General features: G+C 39.9%; 1 protein-coding gene and 1 pseudogene across 5 annotated transcripts in view; both read right to left on the bottom strand.

The window, feature by feature from the left end:
• Window positions 1–18,005, bottom strand: part of LOC114047106 (ras-specific guanine nucleotide-releasing factor RalGPS1) — a 490,091-nt gene that overhangs the window by 442,709 nt on the left and 29,377 nt on the right. The gene's annotated exons all lie outside the window — the stretch shown is intronic.
• Window positions 6,319–8,695, bottom strand: LOC114046966 (annotated as a pseudogene).

Below are 18,005 nucleotides of genomic sequence, written 5' to 3'. Positions count from 1 at the left end.
GAGCCCACAAGTCATGATTTAGAAGGTCAGGCATCAAGGGTTGGAAGGATACAGGATAAGGAATGAGATTAGTCAACATAGATCAGTGGTTCTTAACTTGAAGTCTGTGAACAGGTGCATGCGCATGTGTGTGTGTGTGTATGTGTGTGTATATGCATGCACATATGCGTGTGTGTGTGTGTATGTGTGTGTATGTGTCTATATGTGTCTGTGTCTGTGTCTGTGTGTCTGTGTTCTCAGTCTCCCTGTCTAACCTTGGCTGGAAATGCAATGGCCACTCCAGGATCCAACCCCAATGCTGATGGGCATGGAAGCTTTGATCTGCTCCATTTCCAACCTGCCCTTCCTTAGGCAGCCTCCACCACTCAGGCTCACCATATTGGTGCCAGACTTAGTGCAGACACACAATTGGCTTCAGTGCTACTACTGTTCAGAGCTCCCAGGGTAACGTGAGCCACAAGCCTCGGCCTCCTCCAGCAGCAGAGATAAGTATATGTCATCACACCCAATTTGTTTTGTTTTATTTCACGTTTTTATAACTGTATTTCAATATAATTGGTATCCTTTATAATCCTATATGTTTTCTTTTATGCACTTGAAAGCATTATTTTGAGAAGGGGCCCACAGAGTCCCTCAGACTGCCAAAGAGGTTACACAAAAGAGGTTAAGATTCCCTGTTATAGATAGAGTAAAACTCCAAAGAAATCCAGAGGCAAACACACTGTGGCTCTGACTTGTACAGGAGACGCTTTGTAGGCTTTCATTCCAAAGGCTATGGAAATAGAACACAAACATCTGACTCTCTATAAAAGTTCTATTAAGTAAGACTTTCCCCTTCAGCTTTTCAGCCACTTTAACAGTTTTCCTTCTCAAGGTGTTTTGGCGGGATATAAAGAAAGGCAGAGCTGGGCTGAGGAAGACTGAAAGATATAAGAAAACCTATTAGAAGTCTTCCAGATGTTCATAACAGAATGCTCTCTCTCTGCGGAATCCCAGAGTCCATCTAGTTCATATCATACCTAAGGCACCAGTCTCTGCTACAATATTTTCAACAACTGGTCATCCAGCCTCCACTTGGATACCTCTATGAATGAAGAACTCATTACCTCTTGAGGAAACTTATCCCACTTTCATATAACTCTAACTGTGAAAAAAAAATTCCTTATAATAATTTAAAACTTGTCTCTTTACAATTTCTACTCATTGTTCCTAGGTTCACCAATCTTCAGTCAAGCAGAACAAGTCTAGCCCCCTCTTCCAAGTGTGAACCCTTAAAACGTTTGAAGGTCCCCCAAATCTTCTTTTCTTTGGGTCAAATATTCTGGGTCTCAAACTCATGTTTCTTGCTTCTCTTGTTAGTGTTCTTTCCACTACACCATACTGCCTCTCAGTATACCTAACATTGTCTCAGCTCATGAAAGATACCGGGGGCAGAGGGAAGGGAAGAATTAGTCTATGACTATGCATTCCATAAAAATTTATAGCGAGTTTGCTATAGCTAGAAAGTAGTTTAGAACACAGAACATTAGAGCTGGAAAGAACCTTAGAACGCTGAATATTGTAGCAGGAAGGAAGCACAGAAATTATCTAGTGCTACTGCCTTATTTTATAATGAACCTGACAGAAAGTTTAAGATAATTTCCCAATTTCCCCATAACAAGTAAACACCAATGCATATACTAGACTAGTAAGATTCAATATTGATAAATATAAAGTCTTACATCTAGATTCCAAAAACTAATATCAACAAGAACAAAATAGGAGAGGGATGGCTAGAAAGCAGTTTGTTTGAAAGGGATCTATGAGTCAGAAGTACAGGATAAGTCAGATGAATCATAGTGGATCACAAGTCTAATAGTGTTATATTCCAGCTAAAAATAAACAAACAAAACTAATACAATCTTGACCTGTAATCCTGCTATATTCTGCCCGAGTTAGACCACATCTAGAGTATTGGTTTGAGAAGGGAGGAGAGGGATTTTTTTAAGACTCAGTCTCCCCACCTTCCCCAGGCTAGAAAGCATAGGGGCTACTCACAGGCTCATTATCACTACATGCTGGCACACATCCAGTCTGGGCTGGGTCTCCCCTCCTTAGATATGTTGGTGTTCCCTCTTCCTCTCCCTTCCCCACTTCAGAGACTCACCATATTAATGCTGAATTTAGTGTGAACATTGGCATGGCCCATTGCAGATGAAAACTCCGGAGTTCAAGAGATCAGTCAGCCTCAGGCTCCTCAAGAGGTAGGTTTACAGGTGTGTACCAGCTGACCCGGCTGAAATATTGTTTTCAGATCTGGATGCCCCAAAGAAGAGCTAATGATAATTATTGTAGAAGAGGGATTAGACTACTGTCTTTGAGTTCCAAAGTGGTAAATGTAGGCTCAATAGAAAGAAAAAACTTAGAGTGCTTCAAAACTAGAATGGGCTGCTTAGAGAGGTAGTGGGTTCCCCCTCATTTAAGGTCTTCAGGTAAAGATTGGGAGAGACCTCGGGTATATTGCAGAGAAGTCTTGTTCATGTATAGATAGGACTAGGTGGCCCCTGAGGTCTCTCTACTTTATCTGGGGCTCTTTCCACTGTATCAGTTGCTTCCTAAATAACATCGATGAATAATCAATCAGTCAGGAAGTATTTATTATGCACTCATTGAGTTCTAGGCACTCTGCTAAGCACTGTAAATTTACTGAGTTACCCTGAAATTTCCTATAACTGTCCTCATACCTAAAAATGAGGGAGCTGGCAGTGCTCTTACTCATTTGTGTGTGTGTGTGTGTGTGTGTGTGTGTGTGTGTGTGTGTGTGTGTGTGTGTGTAGGGAGAGGGTGCAATGAAAGGTAGCAGATAACATAGATAGAGAGCTAACCTTAAGTAGGAAGACATGGGTTCAAGTTCACCTCTGACACACATACTGAATATGGTATTTTTGATGTGGTAAGATCAGTGTAGGGTACAGTCAATAAACAAGCATTTATTAAGCTCTCACTGTATACCAAGACGTGCTAGGCATTCAAAGAAAGGCAAATACATGGTCCCTACCCTCAAGGAGTTCACACTCTAACAGGGGAGAGAAAATTGGACAAACAAGATCATGAAAGTAAAAGTTAATATTAGAGGTAAGGCACCAGCCTAGTGGGGAAGGTGTTCGGTTGTTGAAAGACAACTTGATACACTTAAAGACCACATTAGCATTTTTGGCTGTTATGTCATGCTGTTGACTCCTATTTAGCTTCAGGGTGGGGAGAAAATGCACTTGTGATTTCCTTAGTACAGGGAACTGCTGGTTGGAGAAAAGCCCTCTGTCAAAGCAAGTTGGCATTTTCTCTGCAACTTACAGCCTGAAAGAGCTGCCCGGAACACCGAGAGCTGCCCAGGGTCAGTGTGTGCCAGAGAAGGAACTTGAACCAGGTGTCCAGGCTTTGAGGCCGATTCTCCATTCAATACAATGCACTGCATCCAGCCATACTGCTTTTGGGCTACTCTATCATGCCAGCAACTCATACGGAGTTCACAGTCAACTAAAACCTCTAGGCCTTTTTTTCAGACAAGTATTCTTCACTCCACTTCTGCTTTGGATAACTGCTGTCTAACTATGTCTCTCCCATCTTTTACTTGGTGGAAGGAAGGAAAGAAGGAAGGAAGGAGGGAGGGAAGAAGGAGAGGAGGAAGGAAGGGAGGAAGGAAGGAAGGAAAGAAAGAAAGGAGGAAGGAAAGAATTATTAAGAGCCTACTATACATCAGGTATTGTGCTAAACACTTTACAAAGATTACCTCATTTGATCCTCACAACAATCTTGGAAGGTAGGTACTATTATTATCCCCATTTTACATTTGAGGAAATTGTTAAGTGACTTGCTCAAGGTCACACAGTGAATAAGAGTCTGAGACAGGATCACTTATGTACTTGTTGATTTTTCAGCTAGTTTTTTCAACTCCATGCCATGTAACACTAGTGGTTGTAGGGAAGGGTCCAAGCCCTGAGGCCTCAGCTGGCATTCCTTTTTTAATTTAAAGGAATTTTGCCAAGATTTACAAGCCTGCACACAAATACACTCTTACCAGCCCTTGTTAGGCACACCACATTTCTGGTCTATCAATCCATCAATAACAACTGATTAAATATTTACTATATGCCAGGTACTAAGAACTCAGGATACAAAGAAAGGCAAAAACAGCCCCTGCCCTTAAGAAGTTTATTTTCTAATAGCCAGAAGCATATCATTCTTATCATTGAAATCTTGGTCGGAAAAATCCAAATCCTGTTCTCAGGAACCCTTAATCTTCTTAAATGATTAACCTTAAGCTACTCATTTCATCAATCTTCCTTTCTTTTTCCAAAGCCTTTGCCTCTAGTTAGCCATAGCGGAAAAAATACCACCTGTCCTTAAGATTTATTGCCCAAGACTTCATTATCTTTAGCATCCCTCTCTAATTCTTTCTGGCACTATCATCTGTGACTCTGAATCATGAAAAGTGAATAGAAGCCATTTGATCTGGCAGATCTTGGTAAGATTTCTCTCACATCCCACATATATATGCCCTGGGAAGACCTTTGCATTATTATTAATCAGTTCAACAAATAGCTCCCTCAGTATGCTTCAGTTAGGAGCCAGTAACTACCCTTACCCCTCTCTGAGTCTCCCTCTGACCCTTACTGCATGAACCCTCTTGACTGTATCACATCAATTATTGGAAGACAAACAGCTGCTTCCCCCTCACAGGGTCCAGTCAATGCCTCTTCATGAAGAACCTTTTGCTTAACTCCAAGTACATATTCTTCTTTCTTCTCTTTCTCCTCTATGTCACATCCCTTTAGGTTCCAACCTCCTGTCATAGGCCAGGATTCCTTTCTGCTTCTTCAGGTCTACACACACACACACACACACACACACACACACACACACACACACATACACACTGATTTTTTTAAAGGAATACTACATTCTTCCTGATAACCAAGATAGTGGAGTGGCATTCCTCCACTTCCTTCGCTTTCTTTTCTAAGAAGGGGATTCACTGAAAGCATCATGACAGGTACCAAGTGGCCATTCATGTACTTGTGGACTGATTATATGAAACCAAAGGTTTCATATTGCTTTATAGCAACAGCTACTGCTGACCAATCCTGTCACTGTTTGCCCTACTACCTCTTAGACAATATCAGACTTAGGGCGAATTTGTGAAGTGGATGCTGAGAACCACAGCCCATGATTGTCATTTCTATATCAAGGAAGCCCATGGAATCTACAGTAAAAGGTAGGATCACTGAACCCTTAAATAAACAAGACTAGATTGTAAGCTCCTAGAGAGAAGAGATGATGTCTTAGATTTGTTCTGCATCCTCCCACAATGCTCTAACAATACTTGTTGAATTGAGTCATTCACCAGGATATTATTATTCAATATTTTACATTGAAAAAAAAGTCTCTTCTCCCCTATTCCCACTAGTAATTTGCTTTCTGATAACAAGCTGCTAGTCCCTAGAGATACTAAATTCTTTCAAAAGTAAAGCCAATTTTTGACACATTCCAGGGATTATTGCACCCTGAGAGATAGGTACTATTATTATTCTCATTTTACAGTTGAGGAAAATGAGGCAAACAAAAGTTAAGTGACATAGCTAGCAAGTATCTAAGGCCAGATTTGAACCCTGGCATTTCTGCATCCTGGTCCAGTGCTCTGTCACCCAACTACCCTAATTCGACGTAGTACAAGATGGTCTGTATATTTGTATGGATAGATATATGTGTGTATGTATGTATATACATATGCATACATATACATATTCATATGTATATACACACAAATAAACATATCCTTACTGTACATATTTATGTGTATATATATACATATCTATATAACTCTCTATAAACATATATATGTACATACATATACATTTATTTATATGCTCCTTTTTTGTAAGGAAAACAACCAAAGAAGTTTTTGTTCGTTTTTGTTCTTTGATATTCATTAGGGAGTTCAATTTTCATCTTCTGTTTGAATATACAGTCTTACAAGTCTTTTGTATGTCAAGATACAGGAAGCAGAAATCACCCCTTGCACTACCCCCTACATTTGCCTACTAAAAGTAAAAATTAGTTAAGTGGAGATGATTGACAAATATATACGTATATATATATATGTATATATTTCTCTCTTACTCTGAACGTACACAACGTAACAAGAGTGACAGACATGAAATTATAATCAGCAAAACAAACCCAAGAGAGTCGTTCACTTTCATTGGCAAATACAGCATAGAGGATATTGTCTGTGATTTGGGATGTCATCTGAGAAAAGGTGGTAAAGGTTCATTTCCTTTAAAATGTAGTTTTTTCTAAAGCAACCTCTAAAGGCATAATATCCACACAGCTCAAAGTACCAAACTTTGCAACGTCCTCGCCACTCCACCTCATTTATCCCTATCTGAAGAGGAACTTCCTTCACATATCAAAATGGGCAGTAGAAGCTCTTGGACAAAAAAAGGCTCTGCTCAGCCTGCTCACTTTCCATTGACTGACGTTCCCTTTCTGACACCTTGGGATCATTCAACCTCATAGGAAGAAATTGAGGATTCTAAATAGCTTGCTGACTGTTTTCCATGTTTGATGTTGACTACTGCTGTTGCTGGTGTAATTGTAGTGGTTGTATTCATGTGCTGACTTGCATTATGGGCTGTATCCATTTGTCACTATACTGTCTGCATATGTTGTCATCCTAGGCTGCAACTGTAGCCTATAAAAATGAGAAACTGAGGGGCCAGAGGAATTGAATTGTCCTTCTGCAGAACATCTCATTCCTGACAACGGAGAAAAAAGCTCAGCTATAGGATTCATAGCTTCCTTACTACTTGGAGAAAATCAATTCTGTCAGAAGAAATTCCTAGTAAAATGCATGTTTGATCTACAGGCACAAGGACTTCCTGATCCTCAGCCGGGGGAAACATTCTTCATAGAAGCCAAACTGTATTTGATTCCTCTCAACCTCTATGGCTGGCACGATGTGCTACAGAGTCATTTGCCATCAAACATCATGAGGATCTCCACCAGGTAGTGCTGCGCAGATTGGACAAATCACTTCTGTTGATATTTCTGCATGTTCAGAAGTAACATGTTCTTGAAGAGATGTTTCCATAAAACCCATTTTTTCATGATGAGGCAAGTAAAAGACTGGTTACTTTACTGAGAAAGCTTCTCAACCTTGATACAAATCAAAATCTACCCTTGTTAAGATAAGGTCAAAATGGGTACGTAATTTACACATAAGGGATTATACTATAAGCAAATTAGGAGAACAAGGGATAGTTTACCTGTCAGATGTATGGAGAAGGGAAGAATTATGGCCAAACAAGAGATACATTAAATTAAAAAAAGTTTTTGCACAAACAAAACTAAGGCAACCAAGATTAGAAGGAAAGCAGAAAGCTAGGAAACAATATTTACTACCAGTGTCTCTGATAAAGGCCTCATTTCTAAAATACATAGAGAACTGAATCAAATTTATAAGAATATAAGTCATTCCCCAATTGCTAAATGGCCAAAGCATATGAACAGGCAGTTTTCAGAAGAAGAAATTAAAACTATCTATGATAATATTAAAAAATACTCTAAATCACTATTGATTGGAGAAAAGCAAATTCAAACAACTCTGAAGTACCACCTCACACCTGTCAGAATGGTTAATATGACAGAAAAGAAAAATGATAAATGTTGGAGAAGATGTGGGAAAATTGGAACACTAATGAACTATTGGCAGAGTTGTGAACTGATCCAACCATTCTGGAGAGCAATTTGGAACTATGCCCAAAGGGATATAAAACTGTGCATACCCTTTGATCCAACAATACCATGATTAGGTCTGTATCCCAAAAAGATCATAAAAAATGGAAAAGGACCCACATGTACAAAAATATTTATAGCAGCTCTTTTTGTGTTGGCCAAGAATTGGAAATTAAGGCAATTCCCATCAATTAGGGAATGGCTGAACAAATTGTGGTATATGAATGTAATGGAATACTATTGTGCTATAAGAAATGATGAGCAAGTGGATTTCAGAAAAACCTGGAAACACCTGAGTGAAGTGCGCAAAACCAAGAGAACATTGTACACAGTAACAGCAACATTGTGTGATGATCAACTCTGACAGACTTAGTTCTTCCCAGCAATACAATGCTCCAACACAGTAACCAAAGACTCGTGATGGAAAATGCTGTCCACATCCAGAGAAGGAACTATGAAGTCTGAATGCAGATCAAAGCATATTATTTTCACTTTTTTTGTTCTTTCTTTCTTTCTCACGGTTTTTCCTGATTTTGTTCTGATTCTTGTTTCACAACATGACTAATGTGGAAATATGTTTAACATGACTGTCCATGTATAACCTATATCAGATTGCTTGCTGTCTTGGGGAGGTGGGGGGAGGGAGGAAGGGAGAAAAATTTGGAACTCAATTTTTTATAAAAATTAACGTTGAAAAACTAACTTTACGTGTAATTGGTGAAAAAAACTATTGAGATGAAAAAAAATCTACCCTTGTTAGTCTACACTGCATACTTTCAGTCGCATGACTTGTTGCCTCACCACTTTCATAACAAGATGCACAAAGATTATAATAGTAGCAAATTCAGCACTTGCATCTTCAACCACAAAAATTTCTTTTTAAACATGTGTCACAGCTGATACCTTCATGTCAAAACATTTCAGATAGTGGTGGCACAGCCCCTCCTGGGCTCCAGCTGCAAGCAGAGTTTCTGCAGGAGCCTCAGTGCTGCCCACACTAACTGAGCAGTCTGGCCAGAGAGCAGTTCTGCTTGTAAGCATTTGGGAGTCATTCTCCTGGGTTCGTGTCTTGAGTAACCCTGTCACTATAATAGCTCTTTTTGGTGACATTCTGTTTGTCTTTGCTCATTCTTCTAGCCTGCTTCCTGATTTCAGACATTTTGTTAGGGGTGTGCTCTTGGCACTTCTTAGGGGAATATCTGACATCAGCTTTTGTCTTCCTGGGGCCTTCTCTAGATTTACTGGGGGTGAGACGAGGGGTGGAGAGGGAGGATTGCGTTTTATATTATTCTAGGTTCTCAGGGTCAGAAACCTGGAAGCTGATAGTGCAAGTGGTTTGATTCAGAGAAAAATCTGATCCCTGCCCTCCTCCTCTATCCTCTGTAAGTTCCTATCCTGGATCCGGGTCTGTGCAACATTTGTGTAGACTTGCCCATGGTTAGAAGTTCTAATAGAATACTGATGTACTCAGTCACTATCAGTCAGCTGGAAAGCTCTGCATATTAAGAGTGATGGAATTGTAGGCTTCCCTCTGGTCTGAGATTTCTGCCCTGGTTATTCTATTGCAGGCTTCAGACTGGGCTGGAGGCTGGAACTGAGATGGTTCTCAGCTCCTAAGGTCAGAGCCACACAGTTACTGGTTACTTCTGAACTTGTTTCTTCCAGTCTAGGGCTTGTTGCCAATGCTTCCTTACCCTGAAATGCCAACCCTAGGCACAAGTCAACTCCTCATTTCACCCTGAATCTGTAATATGGGACTGATTTTTTAAAATAATATTTTATTTTTTCCAATTAATCGTAAAAACTTTTTTTTACCATTTTTTACATTTAACATCTTTAATATTAAAAACATTTAACATTTAACACTTTTAACATTTAACATTTTAACAGTTTTTAACATTTTAAACATTTTAACATTTAACATTTTTATAAAATTTGAGTTCCAAATTTTTTTCTCTCCCTCCCATCTTCCTAAAATGGTAGGTAATTTTATATAGGTTATATATGTGTAATCAAATAAAACATATTTCCATATTAGTCATGTTGTGAAAGAAGAAACAGACCAAAAGGAAAAAAAACATGAAAAAAATGAAGTGAAAATAGTATGCTTCAATCCGCATTCAGAGTCTATAAGTTTTTTCTCTGGATATGGATAGCATTTTCCATCATGAGTCTTTTGTAACTGTCTTGGATCACTGTTTTACTGAGAGGAACTGATTAATAAAAGACAAAGCTTTCATTTGGTTCCTGTTCCTATACCCTATGCTAGGCTGTGGTACCCCATATTACACTCGGGTACAGTCTTGGTCCTCTTTTAGTCCCAGTGCACTGGAATGCTCTATATACTGTGCCCTGACAAAAATCCCCATCCTCAAGGTACACAGACTTTTTTGTCTATCTTCCTGTGATGAAACAGTCTGGAAATATGACTCCCTGTGAGTTTCTTACATTCTGATCAGGACTTGGTTTGGTATATTTTGTGAAGGAGTCATGCTGGAGGGATCTTGGTTGTACTTCTTCCTAATACTCTATTATCTTGGTTCTGCCTAATCCAGAGATTCTTAATTTATCTCTTCTTGGTCTGTTTATCAGGTCAGTTGGTTGTTTTTTTTTTAATAAGAGATATATATTTTCTTCTCCTTTTTTCAGTCTTTTGAATTGAATATTTCTTGTTGTCTCATGGAGTCATTAACTTCTATTTGGTCCATTTTGTACCTCTTGTATTACCCAATTAATTCTCTTTCCAAGTTTTTCCTCCATAGCTCTCACTTATTTCCTCTGATGCTCTCAATTCATTTCCAAAATCATCTTTTAACATTTAAAAAAAAAAACCCTGCTTCATTTTTTCCCATGAATTCTAATTGACCTTGTGTCCAGACTGTGGGTTGTTTGTTTTGTTTTGTTTTTTTACTTTGCTTGTAGATGTTTTGGAGATACATCCTTCTTCTGGGTTTGTGTGTTAAGCATCTTTCTTTCCCTACTAGCTCTTTATGGTCGGAGTTTTGTTGTTACTGTGTTTTTTTGTTTTTGTTTTTGTTTACTCATTCTTCATACTTCCTGATGTCAAGCCTTATGCCCCAACCTGGGACTTTATGTTAGGGTCTGATTCTGTGTACTTCTGGAGGGAATGTCTAGACCTTTGGAGGCATAGATGGGCATTTTCTGGGGTTCTGTTGCTGATTTCTCTGGGTGTTGAGTATAATATTCTTTAAGGATCAAAGAAATGGCCCAGACCAGGGACCTGGAAACTTTCAGTGTACTTAAAGAGGCATGATCTGATGGCTTTCCTTCTAATTTGAGTTTTGACAACTTCTGATTCAGGTTTGGGTCTGGGTAACCCAAGTATAGGCTTGCCTCTGATTGGAGGTCCAGCAGACTCCTGTTGTCCCTATCCCCTGTCAGCTAGCTGGAAAGTTCAGCTGGGTCAGTGACAGAACTGCAGCTCCCCTTGGTCTGAGCTCTCTGCCAAGGTCAGTTAGCTGCAGGCCTCAGATTGGTTTGCAGGCTGAATCTAAAATCCCACCCTGGGTTAAAAATCACAATAGCTCTTCCTTGCTTCTGTTCCTGTTTCTTGCCCAGTATATAACCTCAGGCCTCTAAACACTCTTTGCCCTAGTCCCTAGTCTGAAGCCACTGCCCTTAAGTGCACATCTCTTACACTTAGGCAGCTAGGTGTGCAGTGGATAGAACATTGGGTCTACAGCCTGGAAGAGCTGAATACAACCCAAATTGATAAATTGATCTCTCTTGAATAACTATAGGTCTTTCATGAGACCTTGAAGTTTCTCAAAGCTAGATGCAATCAGCACAGTCATCTGCAAACAAGAGTATTTAGAGTACTTTCCCACCGATAAGAAATTAAACTGATGATAATAATATCCTGGTGTGCTCATGCCACTCCCGTATCAACTGATCTAGTCAATAACAATAGGAAGAGCAGTAATAGAAAGTACTCTCCCTGTTTCACCCTCCAAAAACAAATAAAAAAAAGAAGCACTCCTAGGAAACAAAAAAATAGACCATTCTCCTTCACCATTTTCTTCCTAGTCCTTACTTTCTTGAGTATGTATTGAGGGTTCATGTCTCCTTCCTAACCCTTCTGATCCTAAGACCAATGCTTTTCTATCCCTTCCCCCAGTTTCCCTGTCTGGCTGTACACACAAAATAAAACCCATCATGTGTGATTGATGGGATAAATCTGGATCCCAAAGCAATGAATCAATCAGTTGCTTCTTACTTGGTGCTCACCAGGTTCAAGTATCAGGCAGATCATACTCAGAGATTTTGATCTGGAAGATACCTTAGTGGTGATCAAAGCCAATCCCCTCATCTTACAAATGGGAACACTAAGTCCCACAGGTTTAAATTGAGTGGTCCAGGGTCACATAGACAGTAAATGTCTGTGGTAGACTTCAAACTGAGGGAATTGAGATTAGCAACACACCAAATCGTTAATTATGGGAATTAAGTGAACCTCACTGACTCCATTTTGTGACTCAATTCCAGAGCTAGCTTAGTTTCTACTCAGTTATGGGTCTATTCCAATTTCTGTCTTGTGGAAAAAAACCTTATTGCGTTGTTTGAATCCAGCCTGCATGACTTGGAAACAGGGCCACCTCTCCCTGCTGCTTAGAGACCCTTAACTAAGGGTCTAGGTTATTCTGACCAGGATTTGATCCAAAGATTGATGCAAGGAGTGTTCTCACACTACATCTCACACAGTACATCTCAAGCAACCCATATGTCTTATTTGAAAACTGGTCCCATACTGACCAATCAGTTATTGTTTCCATGCTCCTTTGATTATTTGTAAACACTTCGGAAAAGTGGAACACTTCTTTTTCTGAAATCTGAGAACTGCACCTATTGAGCCTTCCCCTCCCAACTTGGCAATGTTTTTAATCTTTCTTCCAATTAGAAATAAGATTACCTAATGGTGTATTGTTTCCTTTTAATTAATTGCTATTATTCGATTTGTTTTAATGTATAAAAATTTGTCTCTCTCTGTATTTGAGGTCCAGGCCTAAATTGAGGATGTCTGGTCCTGTTTTGGGGGGCAATTACCATACAATGCTTGATAAATTGATATGCTCAGAAGATCAAACCTTTGTTTCCTCAGTCATTCGCCTTTCACCTGCCACAAAACCCAGGTTTTCCTGACTCAAGTTTGGCATTCTGTCCACTTTACCATGCTTCCCTCTCTTCCGCTCTTAAGAAAGAGCCACTGCTTTGGTTTCCATGCTACCATTTCTTGCCCTTGCCCCCACCCACAAAAGGGGAAATGCTCTGCCTTAAAAGAGAGAAACTCAAAATAACACTCGGAAGAGACTTACTGTACCCAGTGGATAATCTGCTTCTGCTCAGAGGCACACTAACCTTTCTATACCATGTCCCCTCTCATACTGATCCAAGAGTAGGAAACTTTTTTAGTTTCAACTGAAACAAAGTTGGAATTTTTCAGAAGGAGCTTTTACTAGGAAACTAAGAAGAAGAAAAAACAAACAAAAACAATGAAATTTGGGGAACACATCCATTTTATCAGGCACGGGTTTCTGATTCTAAGTAAAACCTGTACTCAGAGTTGGCTCACCTAGAATTTGAGTCCCCTAGGTGTTTGTTGGCTCCTTTTCCTCTCTTTCAACCACGCCTGAAAAGGCCCATCCCCAAACCTACTTTCAGACTTTGGGCTTCCCCTTAAGTAGGCTTTCTCCACTTATGCCCTTATCCCCAACCCTCTTGGGAAGGAACTGGGGTTGGAACACAATCCCTGCTGTGGTTCCTGGCAGGGACCACAACACAGGGTCTTTTGCTGCAAAGTAAAGATCATTCTAGGTTGGTTACATGACGCATATGAGAGAAATAATAACAATAATAATAACTATTTCTATAGTGCCTTAAGGTTTGCAGTGTGTTCCCCTCACAAGATCACTACCTGAATTAGGAAATGAAAATGCTATCTCTGATTTATAGATGAGAAAGCTTTAAAAAAAACAAAGCAAAGAGCTAAAGGGATTCTCCTACAGACATACAACTTAGCAAGTCCTGAAGGTGGGCGTTAGACTCAAGTCACCCCTAAATCCAAGCCCTTAGAATGTTGGCTGGTATCTGTTAATCCATGGATTTTCTTGCTCCTCCTTAGGGGAACAGAGGTCATTTCTCAACATTCTCCTCCTCCAAAAACTAGAGAAAGAAGGATGGTTCTGAAGTCAGGAAGCCTAGGTTTGGAATCCTACATCTAATATTTATTGACCATATACCTTAGGTCCTTATGTCACTTTTCTTTTCTGGGCCTCTGTTTCCTCATCTTGAAAATAAGGAGGATGGATTAGTGTGTCTCTAAAGTTCCTTCCAATCCTAAACTCTTATGATCTTATCACTCAATTCCTCTGAGCCTCAGTTTCCCTTCCTGTTGAGGTGGGTAAAACAATAATTGTACAATGTACCTCACAGAGTTTTTATAAAGACAATGCCCTATAGGCATTAAAACTCTGAGGAAATGAGTGTTATTGGGTAGTTAATCAAATTCCAGAGAAGTAGTGTAAGTCTAATGGAAAGAGCCCGGAGGTGGGAATGAGACAACCTATGTTAAGATCCTGGCTAGGCTGCTTACTAGGTATATGACCTTGGGAAAGTCACTATGCTCCTTTGGATCAATGTTTCATAAACTGGAAAATGAAGCTGATAATATCTTTCCTACAGAGATATATGAATATCCAGGGGGATAAGAGAAATGAAGGCTAGATGAGTGTGTATACAACACAGGAGGGGGGAAGATTAAAAGGGGTGTCTTCTATATTATGTTAGATGTTGAGAATACAATGAGAGAGATGACAAAAACCTTTCTCTCAAGGTGCTTATGTTTCAATGGGGAGAGGGACAAGTTTCTGGACAACTATGATGGAAGGGTGAATAGGAACGGGGGAGGTTTAGAGCAAGTTCAGAGGTCTAAAAATATGAAGACATAAAAATCACTTTTAGCTGGGGAGACTGGAAAAGCTTCATGGAGAAGTGGGACTATAATTTGGGCCTTAAAAGAATGGCAGAACATCGACAGATGGATACAGGAGTGGCAGGAGATATGAGGGAGTTCATTCCAGAAACTGCAGGTAACAAAAAGCAAAGGACAAGAGAAAAGAGGTTAGGAAGTGAACAGGGAACAGAGAATAATTCAGTTTGGCAAGAACATAAGAATATATGTAGGGGAGTAGTGTGATATAAGGCTGGACAGGTATTCTGGAGTCAAGAAGAACTTGGTATACCAGAGTCAAGAGTTTATACTTTGTTCAGCAGGTAACTGCTTGAAATCACTGAAGGTTTTTGAGTAGAAGAATGATGTCATCAGAACAGAGTGTTGGGGAAACTGGTGAAGTATTGGGGGGGGGATTAAAGAGGGAATATATGGGGGTAGGAGAGAAGACAGAGGAAAAGACAATTAAAAAACTATTAAAATATTCTAGCAGTGAGCTGAACTAGGGTAGTGGCAGAAGGGGATCTCAGTTTTTACCTAAGATTAAAATAAACAAATGGCTGGTTGAATTTTTCTTAATTTTGTGAATAAGAAGTCATTGGGATATAATAACCTCAACATCTCTCATCCATGATTTTTAGTCCTTTTGCATTTCATGTGTTCAGTTGACAACTATAAGGAGGAAGAACTAATTTGTGGTTTGTTTTTCAAACCGAGTCATTCTTTAGGGGCAAAAGCTCTAAACAGGAGGGCTTTCAAAAATCATAGAGCATTAGAATGGATTTAGCAAATCAGTACAACTCCCTCATTTTACACATGGGGAAACTGAGGCCGAGTGAGGAAGAAAAACTTGCCCTAGATCACACAGCAAAAAAAAAAATCATTGACAAAGCCAAAATTGGAACTCAGATCTACTGACTTCAAGGTTGGGTTGTTTCCCATTTACCATGCTATGCCTCGATTCATGTCTTCCTTCCAGAAGGTCTCAAATGCCACACCTGGGACCATGTATCTATGCACCACATGACTAAACATCCTGCAAACTGCAGAGATGCCCAGAGTAAATTAAGAGCCTACATTCCTAAATGATGAAGGATAAGCCTGTTTGCCTCCCTGAGGTGGTATCTAGTTAAACCTCCAGAGCTGGTCCAAACCCTCAGCAGTTTGCATCTGTTAATAATACCACATACATACCATATACACTCACTATCACAGACTTATCCCCACATCAGAAAGTACATCCTGGGGACTCCCACATGGCCCCATATACTGAGTCTGTACAAGCATCCCTGAGTTCCTGATATACTCCTTCCCCTGGGCATATTCCCAATTTGAACAGTGGTACATACCCATCACATTACTGCTAGGTCCTCAGTAGCCTCCCTACTCAGCTAAACAAAGAAACTGAGGGAAGCCAAAATCCCTGAATTACCCTGCCAAAAAAAGGCCCGTAAGCTGAGAGTCCCTTTTCCTGGTGGTAGGGAGTTTCAGTACCAACCAATTACCAATTCTCCAGGCATACCCCTCCATCTACCTCCCTGTCTCCCACCCCTCCAACCCCACTCCATACCTAGAATACCAAATCTCACTCAAGCCACATTAAGACAATCAGTTACCCCTCAAGAATTCCCACTTTCCATGGCTGGGAAGTCCATGGAAACTGATGCCAGGGACAAAAAGAGTGGAAAGAATCCTGGTCTTAGAGCCCAGAAACCTGGGTTTGAGTCTCAGCTCTGATACTGATGATTTGTGTGATTCTGGGCTATGATCTTTCCCCTCTCTGAGTCTCAATTTCCTTCTCAATAAAACAGGGATAATAATAATTATGCTACTTAGTTGTGAGAAAAGTATTTTGCATCTCTTAATGAAATATAGAAATGTGGGTTATTTATTACTTTTGCTATTGTTAACATTTTCTAAACAAAGACCAAAGCAAATAAAATAGGTAAGTGTCTAGGAAAATAGTGTATTTTTTAAATAACGTCATAGAAACTAACATTTTCTGTGCAAATTAATTCCTACAGGCAAATTTTTCTCTGCTTCTCCCAGGGCCAAGCACTTCTCCTGGGAGAATCAGAGATAAACAGGGTCTGTGAAACATCTCCAGAACTGATCTCCACTCTTCGGAATGCCTGTTCTGTCAGCAGAGTTACACAGCAGCTATACAAAAGGTCAAAGGGGCAGAGGACTTGACAATATCAGAACCAGAAGAGACCTTAAAACATAGAATATTAGAGCTGGAAGGGCTATTACAGAACATGTAGACCAACTCCCTCCTTTTACAGAAGTGAAAACTGAGGCCTGAGAACATGGCTTAATTTATGAAATTCACTTAACTCCAAATTGTGGGGTGTCCATTGAACAAGGTGAGCCTCTGGGTGGGTGGGTGGGGTGGGTATCCTCAGGGTCCTAAAGTACAGAGATTGGCTATAGAAATTCACAAGTGAGAACTGTACTGAATACACCACATTACACAACTGAAACAGGAATGGAGCCTTTTATTTTTGAGCCAAATCTCTTATAGAAGATTTAAAAAGTTGAGCCTTGAGACAACATTACAGAGCAAAAAACATGCTAGATTTGGAGATGGATGACTAAGCTTTGCTACTTTCTAGCCACATAGCTCTTGGGTAAGTCTCTTCTCCTTTTCTCTTATCTATAAAAATGAAGCGGTTGGACAAGATGATCTCTCAAAGACCCTTCCAGTTCTAAAAGCTAAGAGCCTAACATAAACTAAACACATGAATTACTATTAAACCCCTATCAACCAGAAGGGCAAAAGGGTGATTGGAGTTAACTAAAAGATACCAAGGAAGAGATTCTTACCAAGAAGAAAGGCTATGGTCTAAGTCATCATGAATCAACCAACAAACATTTATCAAGCATTTTCTATGTGTTTGACACATGCCATCCTCTGTGTGGCAATAGATATAAAGAAATAAATGGAACAGGCCTCGTCCACAAAGAGTGTACATTCTATGGGGAGACGACATGCACACATATAATTATACCTAAAACAAACACTCAAATACAAGATATTTGGGGGCTGGCAGCTACTAGTAGCTAGAGAGATTTGGAAAATCCTCATGTAGAAGATTGCTCTTGGGCTGAGATTTAAAGGAAAGGAGTGAGTCTTAGATGTAGTGGTGAGGAAGGAGGGCATTGCAGGCATGAGGGACAGTCTGTGCCAAGGCAGGGAGACTGGAGATGGAGTGTTACATGTGAGGAATATCAGAGCCTATTTGGCCAGATCTCAGAGTAT

The sequence above is a fragment of the Vombatus ursinus genome, unplaced genomic scaffold (genome assembly GCF_900497805.2).
Source record: "Vombatus ursinus unplaced genomic scaffold, bare-nosed wombat genome assembly UNPS02014786.1, whole genome shotgun sequence".
Lineage (NCBI taxonomy): Eukaryota > Metazoa > Chordata > Mammalia > Diprotodontia > Vombatidae > Vombatus > Vombatus ursinus.
The sequence above is the reverse complement of the archived record's forward strand: the minus strand, read 5'-3'. Positions and strand labels throughout refer to the sequence as shown.